This window comes from Motacilla alba, chromosome 4 (genome assembly GCF_015832195.1).
Source record: "Motacilla alba alba isolate MOTALB_02 chromosome 4, Motacilla_alba_V1.0_pri, whole genome shotgun sequence".
NCBI lineage: Eukaryota > Metazoa > Chordata > Aves > Passeriformes > Motacillidae > Motacilla > Motacilla alba.
In genome coordinates this window covers 35,815,428-35,826,993 of record NC_052019.1, presented here as the reverse complement: position 1 = coordinate 35,826,993, position 11,566 = coordinate 35,815,428, and positions in this window count along the sequence as shown.

The window sequence follows — 11,566 nt, the reverse complement described above, 5'->3', positions numbered from 1 at the left end:
ATCCCAACTTTTGATTACCTTCAGTTTCAATACAATTTGCTATTTCTGTTTTACTATTTTTGTGCCCACATAAGAAAAATGTGAGCAGACTACAAGTTAGGTTGATTCTTTGAGGTTGAGCTGAGGTCAGTGAAAAATTGATAGCAACTTTTGAGAAGAAAAAAATCATCAAAGCTAAAGGAAGTTTCTCAAAGTGGGATTTAATAGCAGCTATCATATTGCCTTCAATGGCTTGACCATTTCTTCTGCAGCTGTTTTATTTTAAAAGATTTCACCCCCATCCCACATGTATAGGCCTATACACTGACCTAAGTACGCACATCCAAGTACTTTGGTCACTCATGATAACTATAAACCCTTCAGTGAACTACCAGAAAGGTAGTTCAAATGGAAGTGGTGAAATTCAATATAGCGTTTAACTAAGTCACTGTCTAAGGTTAAGCCCAAGGAACAATTAGTAACACTGGAAGGGAAGACAAATATATTAATTAGTGTGCAGACACCAGATATGTGTCTTTTCTGGAAGCTGTAAAACAACCAGAGTGGTATTTCAATGTCAGTGGAGCAAATGAGTCTATTCAAACAGTTTAGCTCATTTCTACCTGTCTGTGTGTTCATGTGTGTGTCTGAGTGTTTGTGAGTGCAAAAACACCAAGATTCAGATTTAGGTGCAGAAGAAAAATTGAAAGACAAGAGGGTAAGTTTAGCTGGTATTTCTGCTGCTTTTCTGCATGTCTAATCACAGATAGAGTCAAATTCTCAAAAAAATCTTATGTAGCAGGTGACCAAGCTCCATTGACTCTCAAGGTAGACTAGATTTCTGACTTAATATGGACTTTTTGAAAGCTGATTTTGTGGGATATTCATGCCATAACTGAGAACCTTACCTGTATCTCATACAAAAGTATCACCTTTTATAACACGAAACCTAGTTTAAGACAGAGGGAGAGTATCAAGATGATAAGATGATGGAAAGCGTGTGCATGCCAATGGAAAATAAGGGGTCCATATATGTATTTATTATGGAATATTTCCATTGTTATATATTGCTAAAAGATTGTCAAGCAGCATTTCTTAATCTCAGCGAAGGATGAGCAAAATTTAAAATCCACACTTGATCAACTAAAAAAATGGTACTCTTTACTATTTATTTATTCTCCCCCTTTGATATGAAAAACATACCAGTAATTTGGATGCAGTCTTGTGCATGGAAATAGGATGGCACAATGTCTACCATAAAGCTGAGGCTAGAAGAACTGAGAAATGACCTCGTCACTACAGACTGACAGATCTCTGAAATTTTTTCATTGTGCAATGCCTCCACAGCCAAACATTTATCAATAGCAACAACAAAAAATTAATTATGAACTAATTTTGAAATTAATTAAAAATTAATTTCTAATTTATAAATTATTTTCTACTTCCTTGCTTATTCTCCACTTCAAAATCAAACTGCACTCCTACAAAGTCAGCTGTTAGTTTCTGCTTTAAAAATAGGAATTTAAGTGTCCTGTGAAAAGTAAACAAATTGTAGAGTCATTGTAGAAGGAATAGTATGCCAACAAATGGACAAATACTCTCAAGGATAAATTTTTTTCAGGGCATTATTGTTTCTTCCTGCACATCCAAGTGAGCTGCTGGCATGTGATGGAAAATCTGTGAAACATCTGACCTGTTTCCTAGCTTCCCATGTAAGTGAGTTTATAAATTGTCTGAAATGACTCGAGATTTCTTCATGATTATTGTATTATTGAGATGTTACTGATTGCTACTATCTGCAGTCATCTGCAACCACTGAATAGTCAAGGCTGGAAAAACTAATGGAGGTCGGTAGCCCAAATCCTGTCCCAAAGCAGAATGAACTATGGGGGCAGAACAGGATGCTCAGGGCTTTGTCCACTTGAGTCTGAAAACTCTTGAGGACAGACTGCACATCCTCTTTGCTCAACCTATCCTGCTGTTTAACTCTCTTCACATCATCTTTTTTCCCCACAACATCCAAAAAATCCTGTGCTTCAGTCCTGTTCAAGAAACAGTTTTGGAGGCCTTTTCCTGGACAGATGTGCGTTCATTGGCTGTGCTATTTCTTTATATTCTCATATTCATTTCTGAATGGTCACTGGTAAGATTTACCAGCTTGAAATGCATTGAACTTGAATACATTGATCAGTCTAAGTTAATTTGAGAGATGTTTTTTCTTCTTTCACCTGCCTTGTGCTTCTGCGATTGCTCAGCTGCTGATCTAGCCAGCTTACTCTCACTCAGAACCCAGAACATAACAACTTAGAGGGTACCAGGAAACACCATTATCATTCAGTTTGTTAAATGATTGTTGTGACCAAGGTAAACAAAATCATTTATCTCTATCATGCCAGCTTTTCAATTCTTACAACTTAACAAGAGGAGTATCTCACAAAGTGGTGGGAGCATTGTAGTTATGTTCCCTTTTTATTCTGTTTTACACCTAGCAGAAAGATACTTTGCTGCAGCTGAACTACTAGTACTAGTTTACTCTGAATGGAAGCTGACTCAACTTGCTGGTTGCTATCTTGTGGAGTATAAGACATTATAGAAGAGACCACTGAGTCTTGCTTAGTTTTGTCAGAAAGAGCACCTAGATCTAGGTAGTGTAGGCATCTCTTCCACTCTCTAAGAATAGCAGATATATTCCTCAAATTAAACTGTCACCTGAGACCATCTATATCAGGATTGGTATATTTGGCCTTATTTATTGCAGGAAGAATGATTAGTGATGCTAGGGAAAATATGAGCTTAACCCTGTTTAATCGGAACTGACTCTCTTCATTCACAGACATGATTTTTAAAAAGCTCACAACAAAAGATCCCATTTAATAAAATAATAAACTTTTTTTCCTGTGTGCCATGGAATGCTTTTAAAATACATGAAAGAGCTTTGTGTAAGACACTGAATGTGTGGAAACCACATTGAGCAGAATCTTCCAACCTGTAATATAGCACCTAAGCTTTGATTCATCTTTCTTTTCAATTCTTATGCATTTGTGGAGTGCATTAAAGTCAGAAAATCTTAGGTAATACAGCCACCAGCACTTCCCTCTTTGTGAAATCCTGTGTCTAGTATAAGACTAAATGGTGCTTCATCTTCACTCAGTAGGTTACTCATAACCTCTCTAACTTGTTTTCTATAAAATAAACAATTTAAGGTAATGCTTTATACATCATTATTTTAAAATTACCTTGCTTTATATTAGTTCTTCTGTTGAGATATTTGTTACTGTTTGTAACGAGATTTACAGGTTGAGATGTTTTTAGAAGTCATATATAAATACCAGAGTGACTTAATTTGTCACTTGAAGTCTGACTAATAAAATCTGAGATTTGAATACACAAGAAATGCAGAGTTATTTAATAGCTGAGTCATTAAGAAGTAATGCTATTTTCTTTGCTATCTGATTTTGAAATAATAAAAGATGTCTCACATTATTGGTTTATTGGTCTTTTTAACAATCACAGGGATAGCCACTAGTATTATCCTTTTAGTGCTTTCAGCTATTTGCAGGGCTTTTATGAAGTTTTAAAAATAGTATCTTGTGGTTGTTCACAACTGAGCAGCAAACTGACTGTGTGATATTTATCTGTGTTTAAAGATAAAACTGTGAAGTTATTAAGCTACATCTATCTAAACAGCCCAAGAAGATGACATAGATTTAAAGGTGCAGCCCAAGATCAAAGAACACAATAAATGATGCAGGAAATAACAATTTAAATGGGAAAATTTCTGTAAAGCAAAAGCTCATTTGTTAACATGAAGACTGGTTTTAAAGTGAAGAGACACAATTTGTAATAGGACGTCTAAAAAAGCTTTTTCCTGTGCAAGTTGTTCAATATTGGGCTTGTATTTTTTGTAGAAGTAGGATTCTGTCAGAGTTTTTCATTTCAGTTTCTAAGGCACTTTGAAGCTGCTCCAACAGCCACTGATGACCAGAAGGTGACATCAAGCCTTTTGAATGGGGCTCCCTGTAAGTTCAGGGCTGTTTTCCCTTTGCTTTGCTGGAGACTAGGGAGCTGCCCTGCTTTTCTGCTCTCCTGGCTACTGGTTTCTAGGGATGAAAGCATGCAAGCATGGTGGTGCAGTACCTGAAAGCTTGGTAAAGTCCGACTGACCAGCATCCATCTTACTCCTGGAAAAACAACAGCACCCAGGGAGCAAGAAATGACATCTATGGTATGCTACAAGATCAGTCTGTTCTTGGGCAAAATGACCTACCATTCTTCCACTGAGAGAGAAATGAACATTTCATAGAGTCTAGATGGAAAGTATTTTCTCCAAAATTGTCTAAGATCTTGGAGAACCTGCACTGTCTTTTTAACATGGCCAGATGAAAATTCTTTCATTTCTTCAGCTTTTAGAAATGTGATGAATTTGTGTCTACACAAATTTCCCATTTTTTGCCATATATAAATGGTGTTTCAGGTATGTGTTGAGAGCTGAGACACAAAGACATAGTCAAATGCTTATGTTTATTTTTCCTAGGCTAGTTACAAGCTTGACTTCTCTCCATTGTCCTCTCCTCTTGTGAACCTAGCGACAAAAATCCAGTGAGAAGTTATTACGCTATGCTTATCTACCAACAAATAGAAACACTGGTTATTTACTTTTCCTGAGTTTTAATCACTGTCTGAATTACACTGGTTTGTTGTAGATGCTGCTGAGGTCTTTAATGTACTCAAAGGAATCTCTTTTCAGCTTTCATTTTATCTCTGAATTTGTTAATCCACTGCTCAATCTGTTGCCAGTTTTGTGTCTGTTGTTATACTGTCCTTGGGCCTAGGTCATTCTCTTTTCTTTTCCCCTGACAAAAGATATTTTTCTGTTTCTCTACAGCTGGAACAGTTTTGGGACAATAACTGCTTTTCTTCACATATCTGTAAATGCAATGTAAATTTGGCACCGGCTGTAATAACTGTATGATATTCTACTGGCAAGAGATAGGATGATTTTTCCTGGAACCGCTATTCTCATATGACAGATCAAATGTACTGAGGTTCTCCCATGTCTTTGAACCTGCCATTCTGATGTATATCAGTACCATTTGGGAACTCTTTATCTGTGCTAGTAATTGTTTAATGTTTCACTGACTGAGATTTACAATGTTTTAATATTAGAAAACAGTAAAATATTTGCAGAAATAAATTGGCAATTTTGTTAAAATCCAGATGTCTCGTCAGGCCAGCTGGGTGAAGGCACGTCAGTTTGGTAGGAAGTGGCAATAGACAGGATTGCTGTAGGTGGTACAGTGTCCTTTAATCACAGAATCATTAAGGTTGGAAAAGACCTCCAAGATCATTGAGCCCAACATTTGAGTGATCACCCACATGTCAACAAAGCCATGGCACTAAGTGTTGTGTTCAGTTCATTTCTTGAACACCTCCTGGGATGGTAACTCCACTACCTCCTGGGGCAGTCTGTTCCTGACCACGCTAACAGTGAAGAAATTCTTCCTGATGTCAAAACTGAGCCTCCTCTGGCACAGCTTAAGGCCATTTTGTCTTGTCCTGTTGCTTGTTTCTTGGGAGAGGAGTCCAATGCTCACCTGGCTAAACCTCCTTTCAGAAAGTTGTGGAGTGATAAAGTCTCCCCTAAGCCTCCTTTTATCCAGACTAAACAATCCCATTTCTCAGCTGCTCCTCATGTGGCTTACTCTCTAGACCCTTCAGCAGCTCATTTGGTGCTTCTCTGGACTCACTCCAGCCCCTCAGTGTCTTCCTTGTAGTGGGGGGCCCAGAGGCGTAGCTTCACCTGTGCCAAGTACAGGGGGAGCATCACTGTCCTTGTCCTGCTGGCCACATTATTGCTGATACAGGCCAGGATGCCACTGGCTTTCTTGGCCTCCTGGGCACACACTGGCTCATGTTCAGCCAGCAGTTGGCCAGCACTCTCAGGTTCTTTTCTGCTGGGCCACTCTTGCCCCAGTCTGCAGCTCTGTCTGGGGTTGTTGTGAGTGAAGTGCAGGATTTGGCACTTTTCCTTATGGAACCTCAATAAGATATTAAACAGCACACTGAGGACTGGCCACCAACTGGATGTTAATCCATTCATCACCACTCTCTGGGCTGGCCATCTAACCAGTTTTCAATCCAGTGATGATGCTACCTGTCCAGTGTTTGACTGCATGATGCATCTTGATGACCAAGGAGCAATTAATGCAATATGTGAAAACAACCTTCTGCAGAAGCATGGAGACTAACATTGATGCATGCTTCAGGATCCATAGGGAGATTCATTAGGAGCAAGGGCATATATTTAAATCAAGAACATACATAGGGTAATGGGCACAGGAAAAGAAATAAAAAATACAAGTTTAACTTACGTGTGGATACAATGTATTTAAAAGAAAGATACTAGAGCTTCCGTTTGTTTTTCAGAAGTGGCAGTGAACTTGCTTTTTTGCAAGAGCCATCTCCCAGATCTTACAGTGACTTATTGTAATTTCACCTGCTTAAAAGTTAACAGCATGAAGTTACCACTTCTGTAACTTTCTGCGCTATAATTAGTCAAATCTGCCATTTGTTTCAGTACTAGTCCAAATATTTATGGGCTTCATCTTTTGCAGTTATTCTGCAGTATGCAGACCTACATAAATACAATTGAAGACCCATTCTTCTCATACTTCTCTTTTTCCTTTGTAGAATTATCTTCTCTCTTACCCTATTGTAGGTATTATTTGCAGTTAATTACCCCCAAAATTTTAACACGTAACCTATTTTTTTATTACGAGTACAAAATCTGCTTTTGAAATACAAATAACCAACTCACCATTCAAAAAAAAAATACCACTTCCTTTGACTTCTACTGTCCATTTAGTCTGTTTTTCTTCAAAATTGTTCAGCTTCACACATTCTGTAGGTAAGCTTTGATTTGCATTATGTAAAAGCTGTTTGCAGTAACTCCAACTGCCTTAGCATGTGGATATATTATACCACTTCAAGCAGAAAATGTTTTTGTCTTCCTTCTGACTACTACAGAAGTTAATAATACATCCCTACTTTCTGTTTTTAAATAATGGCTTAATAAGATTGGATAAAAGATGCGATAAAACAGATGGTCTTGGATGAGGTCCTAAGTGTGCCAAATCTGATCTCTGTTTGACTGTAAGAAGGAGTACAATGTACAATAATAAGGATTTCACTGAGAGGGCTTAGTGGGAGGAACAGAGGCCGTGGATATTTAATATCAGTAAGAACAAAAGTACTTGTGTAGGACAGGGGTGTTTTTTTTTTTTTTACTATGGTCATTTTCTACATGATTACAAAGGAAAAGTAAAGGACTTAAGGCAGGATTGATTACAGTTGGTAAGGGCTAAAAGGGGAACTGGGAGTATGCTTGTGACTACAAGTAAACAAAAACTACACCAAAGTTTTATTCTCAGTGAAGAATCTTCATATACACAAATAAAAATTACTGTTGAATGCAGAGACCAAGAAAAGGAGCAATTAAGAGGAGCAATGTGTACAATATGGAAAAGAATATTTTAGGGGAGAAAAAAAAGAAGAAAAAAGAGACGAAATATTTGTTACCAGTTAGGCAATAATCTCCTCTAGGTCTAGTTCAATGAAATTCTGAGCAATATTAAATATTTTTCAAATGTTTCAAACACTCTGCAAAGCTGTTGCTACAGAATACATACTCAGGCTTCTCATGAACATTTTACAGTTCCATAGCATAAAAACTACTGGGGTGTAGGTAGGGCTATGTAGCAATGTGTGTATTTATTTGTCATTCAATTTTTACTATTAGAGACTTGAAACATACAACACCTAAGAAATATATTCTAGTGTTCCTACAATTAACTTTTGTTGAATATGATACATCAGATTTATCTTCTTGTTTTATATCAAACATGGCGGAACCACAACTACCATGAAATGGAAACAATCTTTGTTGAAATTGATTTTGTAAGTAAAAGAAGATCTTTTTATTGCAGGTATCATTTCAGGGCTCAGCCAACTGCAAGTATTAGAGCAAAATTAGTAGAGTGCTCCAAGAAGAAGGTAATAGCTGTAGCCTGCAAAATACTTTCTGCTACTACCATTCTAAGGGAAATTAGTATCATCCTTCATTCATCTTACTTGTGAGACATGCTGATCTTAAGGGAATTGCACAGGAGCCCAGTGTTCCAAAGGATATTTTGTGTGAGGTGTCTTTAAAACATCTGATATTTCACCTCTTGCGTATGAAGGAAAGAGCTGAAGTGAACTTGCAAGCAATGAGATCCAGACTCAGAGCTATCCACTGTTAGACCTATCAAATTTATGAAGTTATTCTGTATTAAATGACTAAGCAGTATATTTTTTGCTGATTTGACCATAAAGAAATAATTTGTCTCTTCCTTTCAAAAAGTGCTGTCTCTTTTTCCTCCCTGTACAACAAATCTTGAAGAGGTAGTTAAAGCATCAACACCTGCTAGAGAAAATGGAAAGAATATATCACTGGAAATCTTGGAAACATTTCAGCAGCATGTTTGTTTCAGAATCAATTAAGACCTCTGAACTAATCTTCAGATGAAAAGAGGTTCATATACGTCTTTAATTAGATCATGTTATTGGAACACAATATTGTGATAAAGAAGATTTAATAAAGCATTTTGTCTTTTTATTACTTTAGTTTCATGAAACATATCTCCTTATCCAAGCAAGATGTTTCACTTCAAAGGAAGTGCTATCCACCCTCCCTTTGCTCAATAAATAACTCCCAGAACAGTAAAACAATATATGTTTGTAGCTTTACCGATGCTGCTGAGTGGTGAGAAGATCAATCGTTGCTCTTTTCTGTAGCTGTTGGTCTAAGATGAATCTGTTCCTTAAAGAAATTTCTGTATAATTTGGTGTGCCATTAACCCTTCAACTTCATGAGAGAGCGTCTTAATAATAAAATGAAATCAAGTGATTTCTATTGCTGGAGAACTTTAATCTGAGCTGGGGATGACCCTGAGCAGAGAACCTGTTCAAAATTCAGACTAATTCAGGGACTGAAAGGTAGCTGAAGAAATGTGTTGGATGTATGGTCATGAAAATGTTGATCATGCTATTGCCATACCAAAATAGTCCTTCTCTTCAATTTTCAAAGAAATAAAGCCAAAGTTTTCAGAAGGAAAGATTAGACACTAAAGTTGCCAATGTTAAAGTTCATTTGACAAGATATCTCAGCTTACACTGTAAAGCCTAAAAGACGCCAGAAAAAACAGAAGGCTGGATGGTGTCTGAAGAGGCAAGTATTTCACCTTTTGCTGCAAGATATTTTCATCTGTCAAAACCAGCATCCCTGGCAGTGGCTTGTGTATTCACAGGTTTCCAGAGATTATTCCTTTCTTCTACAGGACATTTATTTCAGTATTTAGGCACATTTATTTGAATATTTATTTCTTTCTTGCAAGAGTTGTTCCCAAATCTTCACTGAGTTATCAGCTGCTGTGACTGAAGCTCATTTTGTGTTCTAGTTACTGTCAATATGGAGCATGGTTCATTCTTTTCTTCTTTATGTCTGTCTTCTATGTATTTGATTAGCATGTTTCTCCTTAGCATTCTTTTCTCTACCCCACTAGACAAGAAAAGTAATGTTTTATTTTTAAAAATTATTATTACACTTCTTAAATGTCTAGGGTGCTTTTCTGGCCCTTTAATTAAGCTGTACTTGTATTTCTTGAAATAGTGTAGCTAGTGTGACCTCTCCTGCACTGAGCAGAATTGGAGGTTCACCTCACCTGTCTTATAGGCTGTATGTTCCTTAACATCCACTCACTCTTTTTTTTTTTAAATGGTAATTTGATAATGATGGTTTATGTTCAGCCTGTGTTCCACAATAACCAGTAAATCATTCCCTAAAAGGTTACCCCAGTCTGGGATATCACTTTCTTATAGTGCAATTGATTACTCTGAAAAGTGTAATTACTTTCTACTTTTCCCCCAACCACATCTTCATTTTATTGAGATAATTTTGAATTCCAGTCTTGCCCTTTGATCTACATTGAGTCCTTGGTAGCTTGATGCCACCTTCTGTTTTTAAAATACATGCACGAAGTGTATGTATATTCCTTAGTTTATATTTTGGATAATTCATTAAGGACTGACAAGAATCAATTCCTGGATGAATCTCTTCAGAATTCCACTTAATCCCCCTTTCTGTTTGCAAAACAAACTTTTCATAACTATACTGTGGATACCATGTTCCAGCCACTGAAACCTAAAAGTCAGGAATGCAGGGAAATTAACATTCATCTACCATACGATTAATGAAAAATTCCAGATAAAGTGGTTTGAAAACGTACTCTGTAAAAAGCTCAAACTGAAGAAGATTTTTCATGCTCAGTTTTTATTCCTCAGCCCTGCAGTTCCCCAGGACTTGCATGGAACTTGGAAAATTTGGCTAATTATTTGTACATAACATTGTTTGTGGAGTGGAAAAATACGCAGAAGGTATAAACCTGTGGTTACCATTGGGGATTTTTCAGTCTAAATTCGGTACAAGATTGTGTCTGAGAGAGATACATGGTGTCAGACGAACAGGAGTGAAAGAAGATTATGAGCTGCTTGTTTTGAGATTGTGAGTTTCCATTCTTTGTTTTACAGTTTGCTTTTAAAGGATGTAGAATTTGGCAGGGTTTTCTCTGAGGGAGTGTGTGCTTTGGCAGTGGATTTCAAGGAGGAAACAGGATGGAAGAATGAAATTACCTATTACAATTTAACTGGAACTAGAGGAAGAAGGAGTAAATTCCGCTTTTAGCTGTTTTAGTGGGAATTTCAGACCTTGTATAGGTATGCTAAACTCCCGTGTCATTTCATGTTTGCTGCTTAAATGAAAACTTCTATCGAATTTTAATTTACCTGTAATCCTCAAAATTGATTGCAATAAGGCAAACTTTTTAAAGGCATCCTTGTGTATTACTTTTCCTCATTTATTCAGCCTGTTTTAAAATTTGCTTTTTGCTTTGCATTTTAACAAGCTTGTTCTTCAGTTTTAGAGTAATTTGTGATCAGCCCCAAATGGAAGTTTATTTTATTTTAGTGTTTCTTTCACAACTAATATGAACTTACATCTGGATTTAAAGAAATATTTACACAGAAAGAACAGAAAATTGCATGGTATAAATGTAGTGCTATTCAACTATGTAAATAGCAGCAAATATGTTTAATTTATTATAAAACTCTGGCAAAATGTAAACATTGCTTGGTTTGTTTCCAGTTGCTTAATCCTTGATCTTTATGATACAAATGAGGAGCACTAATTGATATTGGAAGTAACAGTTTGAAGTGTGTTATCAAAACGATACTTTGCATGTAGAAATATATTCTGCAAATGCCAGTTGCCCTATTTCCACTGTCTTTAGGGTATTCAGTTCCCTATTTATAACTAGTCATCACAGTGCAAAGTCATGCACTGCCTGTTTGGTTTTATGTACAGTAAACCTGGGCCCAGCCACCCAGCCCTTTCAAAGCTGTGTGCTGAAATAACAAAAACTTCAAGATGCAGATGATTCTGTGTCCATTTTTTAAGCATCTTCTTAATTGCATCTACCAAGTCTAAGGATAG